Raw genomic sequence first — 14756 nt, forward strand, 5'->3', positions numbered from 1 at the left:
CAGGCTAATCAGAGAGCTAACAACTTTCTCTCAACGTTCAAACACATCTCTCAGCCTTTTCTGAGCCTGTCTAGCCTTCCATCTCGTGAGCGCCGCACTATTTATAACCCCGGCCGAAACTTCGAGAAATAGAACATTCCACAAAATTCTATCTTACATTTTCCTCGGCGGCGCTACTGTACGGAGGGGTTGGACCACTGTCTGGAGGGGCGGGGCTTTCTAGAATGTTCCCGCCAATTCTACGTCAATCGCGTGCCTATGCGCTAGAACGAAACCGGTATCAACTGATTTCGACATTTTGAGAGTCATCAGAAGAAATCGCGCCATCTATCGTAGATAGTTCGTAACAGTATGTTAGTTGAATTGTATCATTTTCTGTTAGCTTTTTTTTATATTTGTCTCGCTTTTCTTTTACCCTGTTCCCTTGATTAACCGGCAGGACTATCGATTAGAGTCTTTTCTTGCCCGACCGTGCTCTCCGGGGCAATGAGTTTACATCGCTAATGCGACAGAATATGATCGTGCTCGGTTCGTTCAGTTCGGTAGGTGAAGTCATAACATTCAAGAAGCAACTAAATGCCATTCATTTTGCGGTGTGATAGTAGTGGTTGGTTGCAAAACCAGGTAGGTAAGTAAAGAAATCAGTTTCAAGATCAAGCAGATAGATACGTCAAGATGCGCATAGGCGTAGATAGGTAGATCCCATAGCTTGGTTACAAAACCAAATAGATCCATAGATCGGATAGATATTTTGTATGTCTGGGGGGGGGGGAGTCTTTTTTTTTTAAAGCCTCAGTTATTCGACTTACACATTGATATGACGTTTTGATGACTCGGCCTCTTGAACGCCGTATAAACGTCCCCAGTTGCAAAAGAGTTGAAGAACACCGCTCTACGGTGTTACCTTTTCTAGTGTTTTTCGTGATCATTTCCTAAGCCATAGCGTTTTTCCTCTCTAGCATTCACCTTAAAACCAAAAAAAAGAAAAAACAAATGGAGCAAGTAACACACATGGTGTGTGAGAGAAAAGAGAAACCAGTGGTACATTCAACTTGTGCGTCCACCATCTGCTCCACCCTCATAAGCTGACTACGTTTCCTAGCCGTGTAACGAAATGGCCATTGGTTGCCATTGGTGACTCTATCTACACATAATAAACTAAGAGAGAGCCTTTTTTTCTGTGTATGTTTTTTTCCCCATAGAAAATTTCACTTGCATAGAAGCTAATGTGGGCGGACTTTGTGTTTTTTATTATTATCATTTCTTTTTCGGGCTCATTTCTCTTCACAACACACACAATGGACGCTGGTCTATGTTTTGTTTTGCTCTTAACTGCCAAAGAAACAATTACGTTTGCAGGGACGGCCTTGCAGACATTTTCTTGGAAATTCCCAGCTTTGATTGACGGTTTTTTGTACTTCACAAGTTCATTTCGGGAACTCGTAATGATTCAGGATTTCTGAGGATTGTAATTTTTGATCGGTCTGGGGCTTTAACACTGACCTTCAATATATGACAGGGAAATATTGCACCGTCTTAAGAGCATCATGGGCCCCCGGGCCGAGTGGTTTTTCTGAGGCCCTACCTGGTAATTCTAGAAAAGTTTTACCAGATCTCATTTTTGTGAGGCCCGGGTGGGCCCATGCGTTAAGACGGCACTGGGCAGGGCCGTAACTAAAAAGTGTGAAGAAAACTCATCGCCAACAATTTCCCCGCCACGACAATTACGCCGCTAAGAAAATCCACCGACAAAGTGATATAGTGAGTGGATGAGCAAGTGAGCCAGAATTGGTAGGTAGTCGAGAAAGTGAATGAGCTGGTGAGCAAATGAGCGATTCACTCATTCAGTTACTCACCCATTCACTCTGTCACTCATACAGTTACTCCTCACTGTATGATTGATTGACTCGTTCAATCGCTCACCCACTTGGTCCCTCATACGGTAACTGACTCGTTCAATCACTCACCCATTCACCAGTTCACTCATGCGGTCACTCACTCAATCGCTCACTTAATCGATCACTGATACGGTTGCTCACTCACTCAGCCACTCATACGATCAATCATGCGGTTACTCACTCACTTATATGCATTCGCTAGATCATACGAAAACTCCTATTCACCCACTCCCCCGCTCACTTCCTCAATCACTCGGTTACACACTCGCTGGTGACGAACTGTTAATCGGTGAATTCTTCCACCGTGATTTTTTTCCGTTTGCGTTAGTATTTATATCAGTAAATTGCGTGGCGGTGAAATTTCCGTATATATATATATATATATATAGATCCATCCATTGTAAAATTATATGATTTTAAAACATAGTGTGTACTTTTGTTCTTTGGGGGTCACATTCAAGTATTACGTCAGCATCGATGGGGGGGGGGGGTTCTGATTTGCCGACATTTGATGACTAGGGGGGAGGGAGGGTTTGAATGATGCTTACGTCATCAATCACTCTTTGTAAAAATATGAAATATTCTTAATGACATCTTTACTGAGTGAGACAAAAACGAGGAGAAATCTTTCCTTTGTTTGTGGGCACCAGTACTAATATTCCCATCTATTAGTAAGATACCTATAGAGCCACTTTAATGATCTCCAAATGCTCCGCGGATCCCCTTTAGGTGATCTGGAAATGTGTCGTGGGCCGCTTAAGTGCTGTGCAACTGTACCGCGCGTCACTGAAATGATCCGTAAATATTCCGCGGAGCACTTAAGAAATCTAGGAACGTGCCGCGGGCAACTGAATGACGCGGAACTGCACTGCGGGCCACTTAAGTGCTCTAAAACTGTTATATATCACTCATGTAAAACATAAAGGTATTTCACCGCCATGTTTAGTTTGGGGACATTTGACGCCTTTATTAGGTCACCTTATGACCCGTATTTCACCGGACAGTCTCGAAATACATTTATCTTTAAGCTGATCATATTTCCCGCGAAAAATACGAGGGGAATCGGGGTATGAAATATAATAAATGGTCAGTTGTCGATAAAAATAATACTAAAGGTAAACGAAGTTGTCAGTTAATGATAAAATCACTTTAAAATGGCAAATCGATAATATCTCATGTATAATTTATAAATAACGATACTATGCGGGCCAAGAAACATCAATATTTGTTTTATATGGTTCAATCAATCCCTGATTTCGGCAAAGAATAATAATTCAAATAGGCTGTAATGACAGTTGGGATGGCCAATATTACGGGATAATAAGGGAATGTCAAATACTGGTCATATAGTCACCATATTCATCTCCCAACGTGTCTTTTTTAGTGAATTAGATTTTATACTACTGTGTCTTGCGGTGGTACCCTATTTCCCCTCCATTGTCGATTTTTCCCCATTGACGTTCTGACTTTCCTCTGATAACCTACTTGGCTATAATTGGTAACCTTACTCATCTTTGACAATTTTTTTGGCGATGATTGGCCATGGTCCATATGGATCCCGATTTCCGCTTTTTTATGAAGGAAATATGGTACGCTTCTTACTATTCATAGTTTATTACCGGAACACCAATTCTCTGATGCCACTGCGCAGACTCCTGGTATCGCATTGATCTTGTCCGCTGCAACAAGGATTCTTGCGACGACGAGATCTGTCGCAGAGACTACGGGTTTCCTCCTACATTAATGCATTCATGTCTCCGTTCGACCGGCTGTGACAAATTGGGACTTTCAAGTGTCAGTTCCGCGTTTTGAATCATCAGATGACATTTCATTGTTCCTGGTCCTGTTCGAACCACACATGGGATTACACCAGATTCCGGAAGAATTGTGGATTAAGTATCTCATCAATAGCCTACCGAAGGAGGTGGCTAGGATCTGTGCCAGGGAGCCTGACGAGAAGTTCAAGGACTATCAGTATGCCAAAGAACTGCTGTTAAAGCGATTTAAGATACATGCGGACATATTTCGACAACTTTTTGTAGAGCATCGGAAGAACTCGGAGAGTTCATGGCGTGACTTTTATTTTGAGTTGAAAACGTATCTTGAAGGGTGGTTAACAGAAGTTAAGGTTACAACATTCGAGGACTTGATTAATCTAGTCATAGCTGATCAGATGAAGAAGAAGTGTCCTCCACAAGTAAAAGAACATTTCATCGATGTATGGGCCATGTTGATCTCCCCATCGGAACTAGCGGAGAAACTCGACGCGTATGAAGATGCCAGGAGTACTTTCGCAAAGAAATTCAACCAGCAGTACGATGTCGAGGGTCGTCGAAAGCAAACACCGAGGAAATATCCATGGACGTCATCAAAACCAGTGATTCCTGCAGATGAACAGACACTTCCCATGATCAGCCTGGATGAACAGCGACCTGTAAGCTGCTATGGATGTGGATATCCGGGGGTAATTAGAGAGGGCGCAGTGTCCGACCTGTAATCCCGAAATGACAGCGACAACCGCTCAGTTTGGTCAGTTGGAACTGAATCTATGCTCTTCTGTAACAAAACCCGTAGCATTGTTAAAAATTCATGTAAATGGCAAAGTGGGAACTGCCTGTGCCGACAGCGGTGCTACGCACTGTATCGCAAGTGATACTCTGCATTGTATTAACGAAATTTATAGTTCTTCCTGGAATCGTCGGTAACCGAACTCTTTTGGGAATCGATTTTCTAGAGTCTGGGTAGTGGTATTGTGTTGGATCTCCAGCGAAGGCAATGGTTCTTCGGGGAAAATACTCGGAAGCGATTCCACTTTGTGAACGAGTCTCCGATTAAAACTGTTCAACATGTAGTAGAGCATGTTAACTTGAATTCTTGCCAACTATAACAAGTTGAAGGAGAGCAACGGAAACAAGTGCTGAACAGGTCGTGGAAAAATAATGAAAATTTTTTCAGTCCAGGGGGAGGGGACACTCCCGAAGGCGAAGTTCACCATGGTGATATGACATCCGAACCCCAGCGGTGGGATCCGTCTAGGAACGAAACAGGTCGCGTTCCTAACTATCCACGTCCTGTTGTCCATAGCGAAATCCACCGATCAGCAAGAAGCTTTAATCACCAATCGGTGCAAGGGCAACCACGAGTTACTCCAACAGGCAGGCAAGTACTAGACTTACGTTTCCGCAGGAACGAACGAGTCGAACTTTCCGGTGCCAGGCGACGCAGTCCAGGATATTATCACATACGGCATCGTTGTAAAATGCCAAGCCAAACAATAACGTCTAGCAATAGCTTCCGTGAGTCAAAGACCCAAACAAGTATAAGCAGTGCTAGAGAGGGGAACGATAAACGTAGTGGGAGCGGCTTTAAATATTCTGATCAAAACCCTAACGCGCGTCGATCAGAAGGTCGCAGCCATGCCCAAAGAAGTCGTGAAAACAGGTTGACTCCCATGCGAAGCCTTACAAGAGTTTCTGTGAAGCAGAAGGTGGAACAAAAACGGGATGAACGCAAAGGTTATGTTGACAACGGTTCCAGACAGAGTTCTCGAAGGAAGAACTTGTCGACAAAGTTCACGCCACAACGAGATGGACCGTACCCTATGCTAGCCCAGAGATCGCCTACGAGGTAAATAGTCGCTGATCCGGCCAAATCGGGTGTCTCTGTCAGCGTATATCGTACTTCTGCTCTCACACCATGTGCGAAATCGGATGCTGTATCCGTAGTGCCATCACGAAAGAAGGGACGACCACTCAAAGTTGGAACTAACAAGAACACTGAACAACTTCCAACAACGCCTATTGCTGGTTCCTTGCCGGGACGTCCGCGAAACCAGAGGGGGAGTATATAACAGGCAAGCTGTTAACGAGGATGTACAGTAATACTTTTATTCACGAGACATGTGAGATTTAAGTTGTATCGAGAGAAGATATTCTCGAGGAGTTCGATTTTAACCTTCATGGTGAAGGATAGTGAGTTTCGCATGTTAATGCAAAATAAAGGAATGCTTCATGTTCGTCGCTTCGTATACACCTCACCAATCGTCACATTGTGTCTTTTAGCGCACATTGTAGCCAAAGGTTAATCCAACCGGAGGTGACTGTTTCTCTCTTGGGAGCTGCCACGGCTCTAATGATGACAGTAATCTCAAATTTTGTAAACAAAACACATGAATGACGATTTATGATTGTTGAAAAAAATAAATTCCAATAAAGGGGGAAAAAACCGCGAATGGGGGGGGGGGGAGCGACTGTAGAATGAAGAGCTCGATTGAGCTCATCCCATTTTTACTCTATTGGATTCAAGTCTGAGGAATTCGGTGGCCAGGGTAGCGCAGTAAATTGCTTCTTGTGCTCTTCCAACCGCTCTCAAACACATTTCCAGCTCAGTGTCACGTTGAATTGCCGTGCTGGAAAAATGTTCAGTAAGCTTCCTTTTTGTGTGGGCTTTTGCATGGCCGTGTCAACACCAGGTCCCCGGGAATAGTGGTGCTCTGGAGAGCCATCCTAAACATACACATCTCAAATTTTGTAAACAAAACACATGAATGACGATTTACGATTGTTGAAAAAAATAAATTCCAATAAAGAGGGGGGGGGGAAAGCGAATAGGGGGGGGGGACTGTAATACCCTATACTTGGTTCGAAGTAATGGCTTATATACTTACATTTGAAAATCATATAGTACCGGATATGTAGGCCCCTATATTATTAATCTTACTAATCTTATTTCAACCCATGGCTCCCCCCCCCCCCCACCTACAATATCACAGGACCGCAAAAGGCGGCCCGAGGTTGAGAACCACTGGACTAGGCCATATACAACTAACTTGGGATTCTCCATACATTATACTCACACCATATGTTTGAAGGGAATTAGCTGAAAATTCTTTGTCTTGACTTATCGATACATACAGAAATCCCCCGTTTGCTCGTATTTTAACCCTTACAGCGGCAATCTCGAGCTATCTCGTCTAACTTGATCCGCTTTATTTCGGGTTCTTAAAACCCTCTCATTTCGGCATTGAAGAGCCCACATACAGTTGAAAGTTTTCTTGTCTTAATAACATGTTTTGACTGAAAAGTTTTCATCTCAGTCAAAAGTCGGCCAGAGGCAGGCGTGAAGCCAGCAGATTAATGCGTAAGAATAGGCGATTTATTGTGTAGGTTTGTTTAATAGCTTCGTATTCTACGGAACAGACCAATTTTTCTCAGAGTTTAGCGTTTCAATTAATTCCCCGTGTTTTTCGGTGATTCATTCTTGGAAGGAGTTGACAATAGTTGACAAGGAGTTGACAATTAGTAACATCGTGCGATTATTGAGGCCGAGATTAGTGTAGCATTCCTTCTGGATGACACCTCACACATTCGTCAAAAACATCTCGTTTTTTTTTTTTTTTTATCGTACTGCTTTTTTACAATGCATGGACGTTGATCATTAAGCATTTAGACATATATTACGCCGAATTTTATCAAAAAGTTAATATGTTGATATTTCAAAACACAAAAACTAATCAGATATTTCGAAGACAACATTGAATTCTACCCACGATATACTTTGTTCTGATTATCTATGCTGTAATCAAATATGAGTCGGCAGCATTAATTCGTTGCTTAATCTTGAGGAATCCTGAAGGTTCCATGAAACATTGGGTAGGAATCATTGTACAATATGCGTAAGCAACCCCCCACCCCCCGAGACAAAATTATTTTGTATTTTTGCAGTTAAAACACCCCCCCCCCCATCTGGGAGGAAAAAACAGTTGAAAAACCTTTCCCGGGGAAAAACCTGCGTACGCTATTGCATTGAAATGTACTTTAATATACACTGTGTGTGACCACGTGGCTAGACAAGTTGATAGAAACTCCATAATGCGCTGGAAAGCATAGACGTACGAAAAGGGTGGGGTGTTTATAGTCTTTCTCCCCCCCCCCCCCGAGCCGAGATTATGAAGTATTTTTGCGGTAACCCCCAAAGTTGAGTTTTTCTTTGTGTTCGGAAGTTGTCCAAATTTCAAAACAACACTAGCGTTAAAGTTACTTTGAAATTTCCAAGGGTGCTGCGAACATGGGAATATTTGTGAACCGCCCCTCCAATGAGTGAGAAATACTTCATTAGTTAAAGCTTAAAAGTCGGGTGTAGGCCTATCTACAGAAGTATTTTAAAATGATTACTTTTTTAAAGGGAGAACCCGTGGACGAAAACCGAGGGAACGAAGGACCCTTTCCTGGTATTCCATTGTCACTCGTTTTATTTTCATTCTTATTTCCACATTGCTCTGGAACACATCACCAAGATCCCCCCCCCCCCAGCTGCTTCTAGCGTACCATTTTAAAGAGGGGAGAAAAACACCAATTCAGATACCTTTAGAGAATAGAAAGTGTCGCCATCTTCCTTTCAAATTAACAATGATAACGCAACGTATTTAAGAATGTTGATGGCCTGTCGTTTTCACTCTTCCTTTCCGAAAGATTGAGTTGTTCACAAGAATTTAGACATCTTTGATCAGGCGCATAACTACGCAGGAACACTGTCCCCTTGTTCGGACTGCTAAGGGACCCCTTAGGACAGAGGTTGTCAAACTTTTGTCATCTGCTGCTTCCTTTCCCAATTCATCTGTGGCTACCCAGAGAAGTTTAGTAGTTTTCCACTAATAAAAGAACCACTTCGAAGCTTAAATAAACACAGAAATAGATATCTCCATCTGGGTCGCGACGTCCCTGATATAGGTTAGCGATACCGTTATCAGCCGCAGCGCACACTTTGAGAAACACTGCCTTAGACACGGTAGCCCAGTCGCCTAAAGTACCAAAGGATGGTTAGAGGTGTCGCGAGTTCGATACTCGGTTCATCCTTGTCAGAAAAAAACTTTCCTGACACAGGGATACAACAGAAACGACGACATATGACCACAGAAAAAATTGCTACCGCAGGGAGTCCCCCATCGAGGGGTTAGCGCACCAACCTCTCGATGAGTATAAAAAACAAGCCTGCCGTTTGGAATCGGTAATAAATTGTAGGTCCCGGTCTAATTAGCCCTCGTGTGCAGAAAATGACCGTGGTGCGACAAAAATTATCAATGAAGTTTCAGGCAGTGCCGTCTTAATACAAGGGTCCACCCGGTACAGCCACCCGACCTCCAGAGAAGAGGCAGGCCTTACAAAAATAAAAACTGGTTGAAATTTTCTAGAATTTCCCAGGTGTGGTCTCAAAAATCATTTGGCCCTGGGGAAAGGGCATGATGCTCTTAAAACAGCCCTGGTTTCAGGGGTCCGTGAGGAAACCATCAATTTATTTATTGTGGCTACAATATTTTGTGCTGAATATTAGTTGGTGCAGGAGTCCGTGGCCTTCACCTTATTGGTAACGGGGGCCATCTGACAAAGTGCTCATTTTCACAAAGTGTCCGTTGAACACCAAAAGTTAAGAACCCCTGATTGATGCACATCGGCAATGCCAATATGCCTTAGTGCCCCTGCAGCCAAAGGAGCGGCCCCGCCAATGAATTTCATACGTCAAAAAAAAAAAAAAACGTCGAAACGCAAAGAAATCCAGGAAAACATGTACAAAATCGATATTTTCATGTAAATATTTTCTTTCAATGTTCCAAATAATGTTATCCTGGAACTCCAGTACAGTGGGACCTCTCGATAACGGTCAAAAACTGGACCGCGGAATGCAGAAAATCGCCCGTTATCGGGGGGTTCCAATGTATAGGAGATATCAGTATAAGAGCCCCTAAAACATTTTCCAAATGGAAAAGAAAAATGTCCAACTTACCCGATCAAAGAAAGATCCAATCATCAATCAATCACAAATGGAAGACACTGGTGGTTTTTTTTTTCTTCTGTCAACGGGGAATATTGTGTGGAATCCAATCACTTAGAGGCGCCGCATGATCCTTACAATGTCCATTTCTGGAGATATATGCGCTCCACTAGCTGTTGTTGCATATCAAAGATATGGCTTGTCGTCACGCGAACCAACAATTTGGTTCCAGAGTCTTCTCGCTTCTTTGTGGTTCAGCGTAACACTGGCAACAGACTTTTGCGGTTCTTGATCTACAAGCGGCATCTGTGTTATGTATTGGGAGCGGCACCTGGCCGAGTTTCCAAGATGTGACATTGTGGCGACATCTATCGTTAGCTGCGGAGCTATTTTTATTTTTAAACCAGTTGAACGTCGTTGGTTCATATCGATTTTTTTTTTTGTTAATCAAGAGCCTACTGCTATTCAAGGTTTTTGAAAATTGATTGTCTGAAAAATTCCCAAGAGGTTCCTCGAGTTGTTTTGAACCACAATTCCGTTACTAATTCAATAACTGCACAAATACAGAGTGTCCTCCCCACCTCCTAACCAGAACATGACCAGCCGCTCTGTCTCAACGAAGAAATATAAGCAGGTGGTCAAAGACGTGGGCTATGCTGGAAAAACTTTGCCAATACAAGGTGTCCCATAATCGACCGTCTCGTTTCAAATAAGAATTTAAAAAAAAATGAACTACGATTGATAAAAATGCACAGTTTGTTACATTTTGCTTTGGGAAGCTAGTAATTTTACAGTTAAACACAGGACCGTATCGTGTCTTCTTGGTGCAACGGGACTTTTCTTGAAGGCCCCCCCCGAAAGGGTTACTATTGCTATACAAAATAAGTATAAGTGGTTTTAGATAGGTTCTCCCATTCCACTCGGGACCCTGGGGCAGTGCCCTGTTGCCCCAGTGACCTACAGTAACCATATGTCCCGATTTTCCCGGGATATTCCCACATTTTCGCTTAACTTTGACCGACTTTATTGTAAAAATGTGCCGTTTTTTCACGTAATTTCAACGAAGCCCACTTGATTTTTTTATTCTCTGTGTAAATAACGAATTTAAATAATTTTTCAACTCATAAATTACGTTTTAATTACATTTTAATTACATTTATAAATAGAAATATTCACCGTACATGCTTGCCATGCTTGAAAGTTTTGTTTCGTAGATTTCATTTTAATCTATTGAAATTTACAGTAGAGCTTCATTAGCGATTTTTCTTTGATTTATGCAATAGCTGGCAACTTTGCCTATGATGCAAATCATTGTTTTCAAACTTTGGCATCATTTTTAGCGATAACTGGCTGTGTTTGGTATTTTCCCGTATTTGGCTCGAGAAAATATGATCTGCCTAGCGTGGCATGAATTAATATTAAATTCAAGTGAAATTTCGAGATTAGTTACAAAGTTTGCAACACGTATTACTGTAGTCTAGGAAAACTAAAATAAAATACCGTATTTTCATAATGTTCGTTGCAATGATGTACATTATGTTTGTTTATATTTTGTTCTGCAGTCGCCAAACAAAGTTTCTATGAAACCATGCAAACGTCTCAACTGGAATGGCTTTAATTGAATTCAGACGTAATTTCAAAATCTATTTTATTTATCCAATTACGTCCCGGTAAACATACAATTACAATTGGAAAGAGATCAGAAAGACAAATTACATAAAAACATAAACCAAGCACGTGAATAAAAATTGAATTAAAAATGAATGACATTGAGAAATAATTACAAAAAAAAAAAGACAATACTCTTGAAATGCATTCATAAGAAAAAAATCAACAAAAAAAGAGAAAAAGTCTATAAAAATAAGTAAATTTCTGCGAAAGCACAGAATTATGAACAATATACGAAATCTGTTTGAAGCCCGGAGAGGCCAACTCGCGGCACTCGTGTCACAAGTGGCACGCCGTGGTATCAGGAGTGGTACGTGAACACTTTTTATAAAATTTAAGAAATTCTCTCTCTCTCTCTCTCCAAACTTTAAAAATAAAATTACACTGTACATCCATGAATTCAGCTCTCTTACAAAATTTATTGGGGGGGAGGGGGGGGGCAAGCACCACGAGTCCTCAGGTTCAGGTGTATATGCCCAACTTGGTGTAGGTAAGATGAAATTAGGAGACTAACTGGAGACTAACCAACATGGGCAACTGGGATAGGTGATTTACTTATTGTTCGTTTCTAATAACATACACAGATGCAGCGAACTCCAAAGAAACTGGTTTTAATTGTTTGAAAGACGGCCACATATGGTCCTTTCAGAATGATCCCCCAATGTTTTCAGTGTTATCTGCAGAGGGCGGGGAACTCTGTGCATTTAGAGAGTATAGGTCTGCCAATGAAAATGGTACAACGAATTTCCAATTCAGAACTAGCTCATAACCAAATAATGTACAATGACGCTAGAAGAAAAGTGAAAGAAAGTCGTTTCGAAAAAATCATCCAAGTAGAAATTAAGGCTTCTAGTTATTCCGAAAATTTCCCGATCCTGAAAAAAAAAATATGGATGCCCGGTGGGAATTTTTACATGCCTCGGGCAATAAATTTGTTCTGTTCTGGTTCTTACGCGCATTCAAAACATTAAAAATAGGCATTACAAAATACATTGCAAAAGTAATCAAGTTTTCAAACGTTATTCCAATGGTTCAGGCTCGTGAAAGCAGAAGGAACATCGTATTAACCGATTTTTCGTTGTATCCGGTTATTTTATAATAGGGAAAAAACTTATCGAAATAATCAAGTATTGTGCGTACATTATTGAGAAACTGATTTGTTGGAAAGGAAAAAAAAAGATAAAAAAATAGAGAAAGTGAAAAAAAAGACCACAATTCATGTTGTGAAATCCGAAAAAGTCGTATTTAAAGTCAAAGATAGGGGACGCTATACAGGGTGATAACTATTGACCGCCCAATAATTACACACGTGATTCCTTGTGAAAACTAATATGGAGAAGTGTTTTCCGTTTTTTGATCTGACCCATAATTAATGAGTTATAACGCTTTAAAAATTGATGACGTCACTTAAAAATCCGGCCAAATTCCCCAAACGTACACCAAATGCATAACTTGGCGTTTTTTTAAACTGCGCAATGATAAAACCCTATGCATTCGAGAAAGTATACCAGTTACTTTTCCATCTTTTGTTGTTTTGTGTGCATACTTTTCAAATTTTTAAATGGGTGTTAATTATTACGATTTTATAAGGTCGCAGATGTTTTTGAGTTCATACATAATAAGATTAAAAAAAAGCTACTGCCACACCGAAAATTCTGAAATTTTGCTCAAATGTGTTACTCGCCATGTTTAGTAAAATGAATTTCGGATTTCGAAGTTGACCCTAGTATTTTTTGAAACAAATATTAAGTATTTTCTCATGTTTTTGAAAATTTGTACATTTTTCAAACATTAAAATTCGTAAAATTCTCACGGATGATCAAACGTCGAAGTTCGAGATTCATTTCACTAAGAAATGCCATATAAATATTTCTGCAAAATTTCATACTTTCATAATAATATTTTGCATCTGATTTTCACGATTGAATGAAATATTTTTTAAAGTCATGTTTGAAAATTCGACTTTAGGGGTCATGGCACCCCTTAAATGAATAAATCATCTCCAACAATTTTAAGATGAGATTTTTTTTCCAGTTCCAATTCAGAAATTCTGGAAGATTCGCATGTTGCATCACAACTTTTGATTGAAATTCTGCAACACAATTAAAACTGAGTAACACAACAAATATAATGAATGAAATCGATCACTGTTACAAATATTGTCACTATTACAGTTTAACAATTACAGTTTGCAATTTTTACGGCATCTCATTTATGTTATGAATGTGCGTATGAAACAGTAGGATCTACTCAAAACCATATTATAAAGACATGGTGATAAAAAATTCTCAAATTTCGAAAATTGAAAACCAAGGGCGGAAGGAAGAAGGCCGAACTTGACTTCTAATGGGATTGGTTCGGTGTTTGGCATATAACTGACCGTTAGAAAAATGACACGTCACAAAATTTTAAAAGCTTATAACTCACTTAATATTCGTCCGATCGAAAAATGTTAAAAACTTTTCCATATTAGTTTTTCACAAGGAATCACGTGTGTAATTATTGGGCGGTCGATAGTTACCACCCTCTATAATATAACAAAACTGTTTGGTATGTACAAATACTGAAACCAAAACTAACAACCAAAACAATATACAAAAAAATTACGTTAACCGATATTTGATTGCATTAATGCAACAACAAATTTTATTAAAATAATAACTAGCGATATGAATTATGAATTTGTTGAAAATGACAGGTAAAAATATTCACAAAATATGTATCAATTCAGAAATTAGTCTTTCAAGTACAAAGTAGAGGACACCAACGACATTTTTTTTTTAAATGCGCATTAATTGAAACTGTAATGGTTGAAGAGTTGGGAAAAGTACGTTATAAACATTTGGAGGATACAGACAGTGCCGTCTTAACAGCACATTTGGTGGGTTCCCGGGCAAAGTTACATTCTGGGGTCCCTAATTTTAATAGCTGAAAAAATACCTGATCATAACCTCCTGCTTTTTTCCCAAATAAAAATCGTAGCACCAAATCCCACTGTCACGAATCCTCTTGTGCTCCTTAGGGTGGGCTCTTGTGTGAAGACGGCGCAGGGTAACTTTAAACTTTCGTTTATTTTTATTTTATCTTGCAAAGGAGAACTATATGAATGATCGAGATGTACAAATACAAGGCCACAACAGGAAAAATGCCCAACGAGGTGGCTGGGAGAGAAAAGGCAAACAGAGTAAAAATGTACTCACGTACTGCTGCACTGCTAATTTTATTAGTTATTATGAAGATATAATATGCATGGTAGCCCAGGTCGATAAGATACTCACCTAAAGTAGTACCAAAGGATGTTTAGAACTTTTGCGAATTCGATACTCCATTCGCTCTATTCAGTAACTTTCCTGACGTGGGGGGTACAACAGAAATGGGCTACATGACCGCAGAGAAACAACTGCTGCCGTAGGGATTTCCACA

General features: G+C 40.4%; 1 protein-coding gene across 1 annotated transcript in view; it reads right to left on the bottom strand.

The window, feature by feature from the left end:
- LOC149083568 (uncharacterized) overlaps positions 1 to 9982 on the bottom strand; it is a 59402-nt gene extending 49420 nt beyond the window's left edge. Inside the window, exon 1 of the mRNA XM_089234087.1 lies at positions 9678 to 9982. The gene's annotated coding sequence lies outside the window, so the exon portion shown is untranslated. The remainder of the gene's footprint in view (positions 1 to 9677) is intronic.
- Between the last annotated feature and the right edge of the window lie 4774 nt (positions 9983 to 14756).

The sequence above is a fragment of the Pholcus phalangioides genome, unplaced genomic scaffold (assembly GCF_987345545.1).
Source record: "Pholcus phalangioides strain wild (caught in Gottingen) unplaced genomic scaffold, Ppha-v1.0 ptg000008l_1, whole genome shotgun sequence".
NCBI lineage: Eukaryota > Metazoa > Arthropoda > Arachnida > Araneae > Pholcidae > Pholcus > Pholcus phalangioides.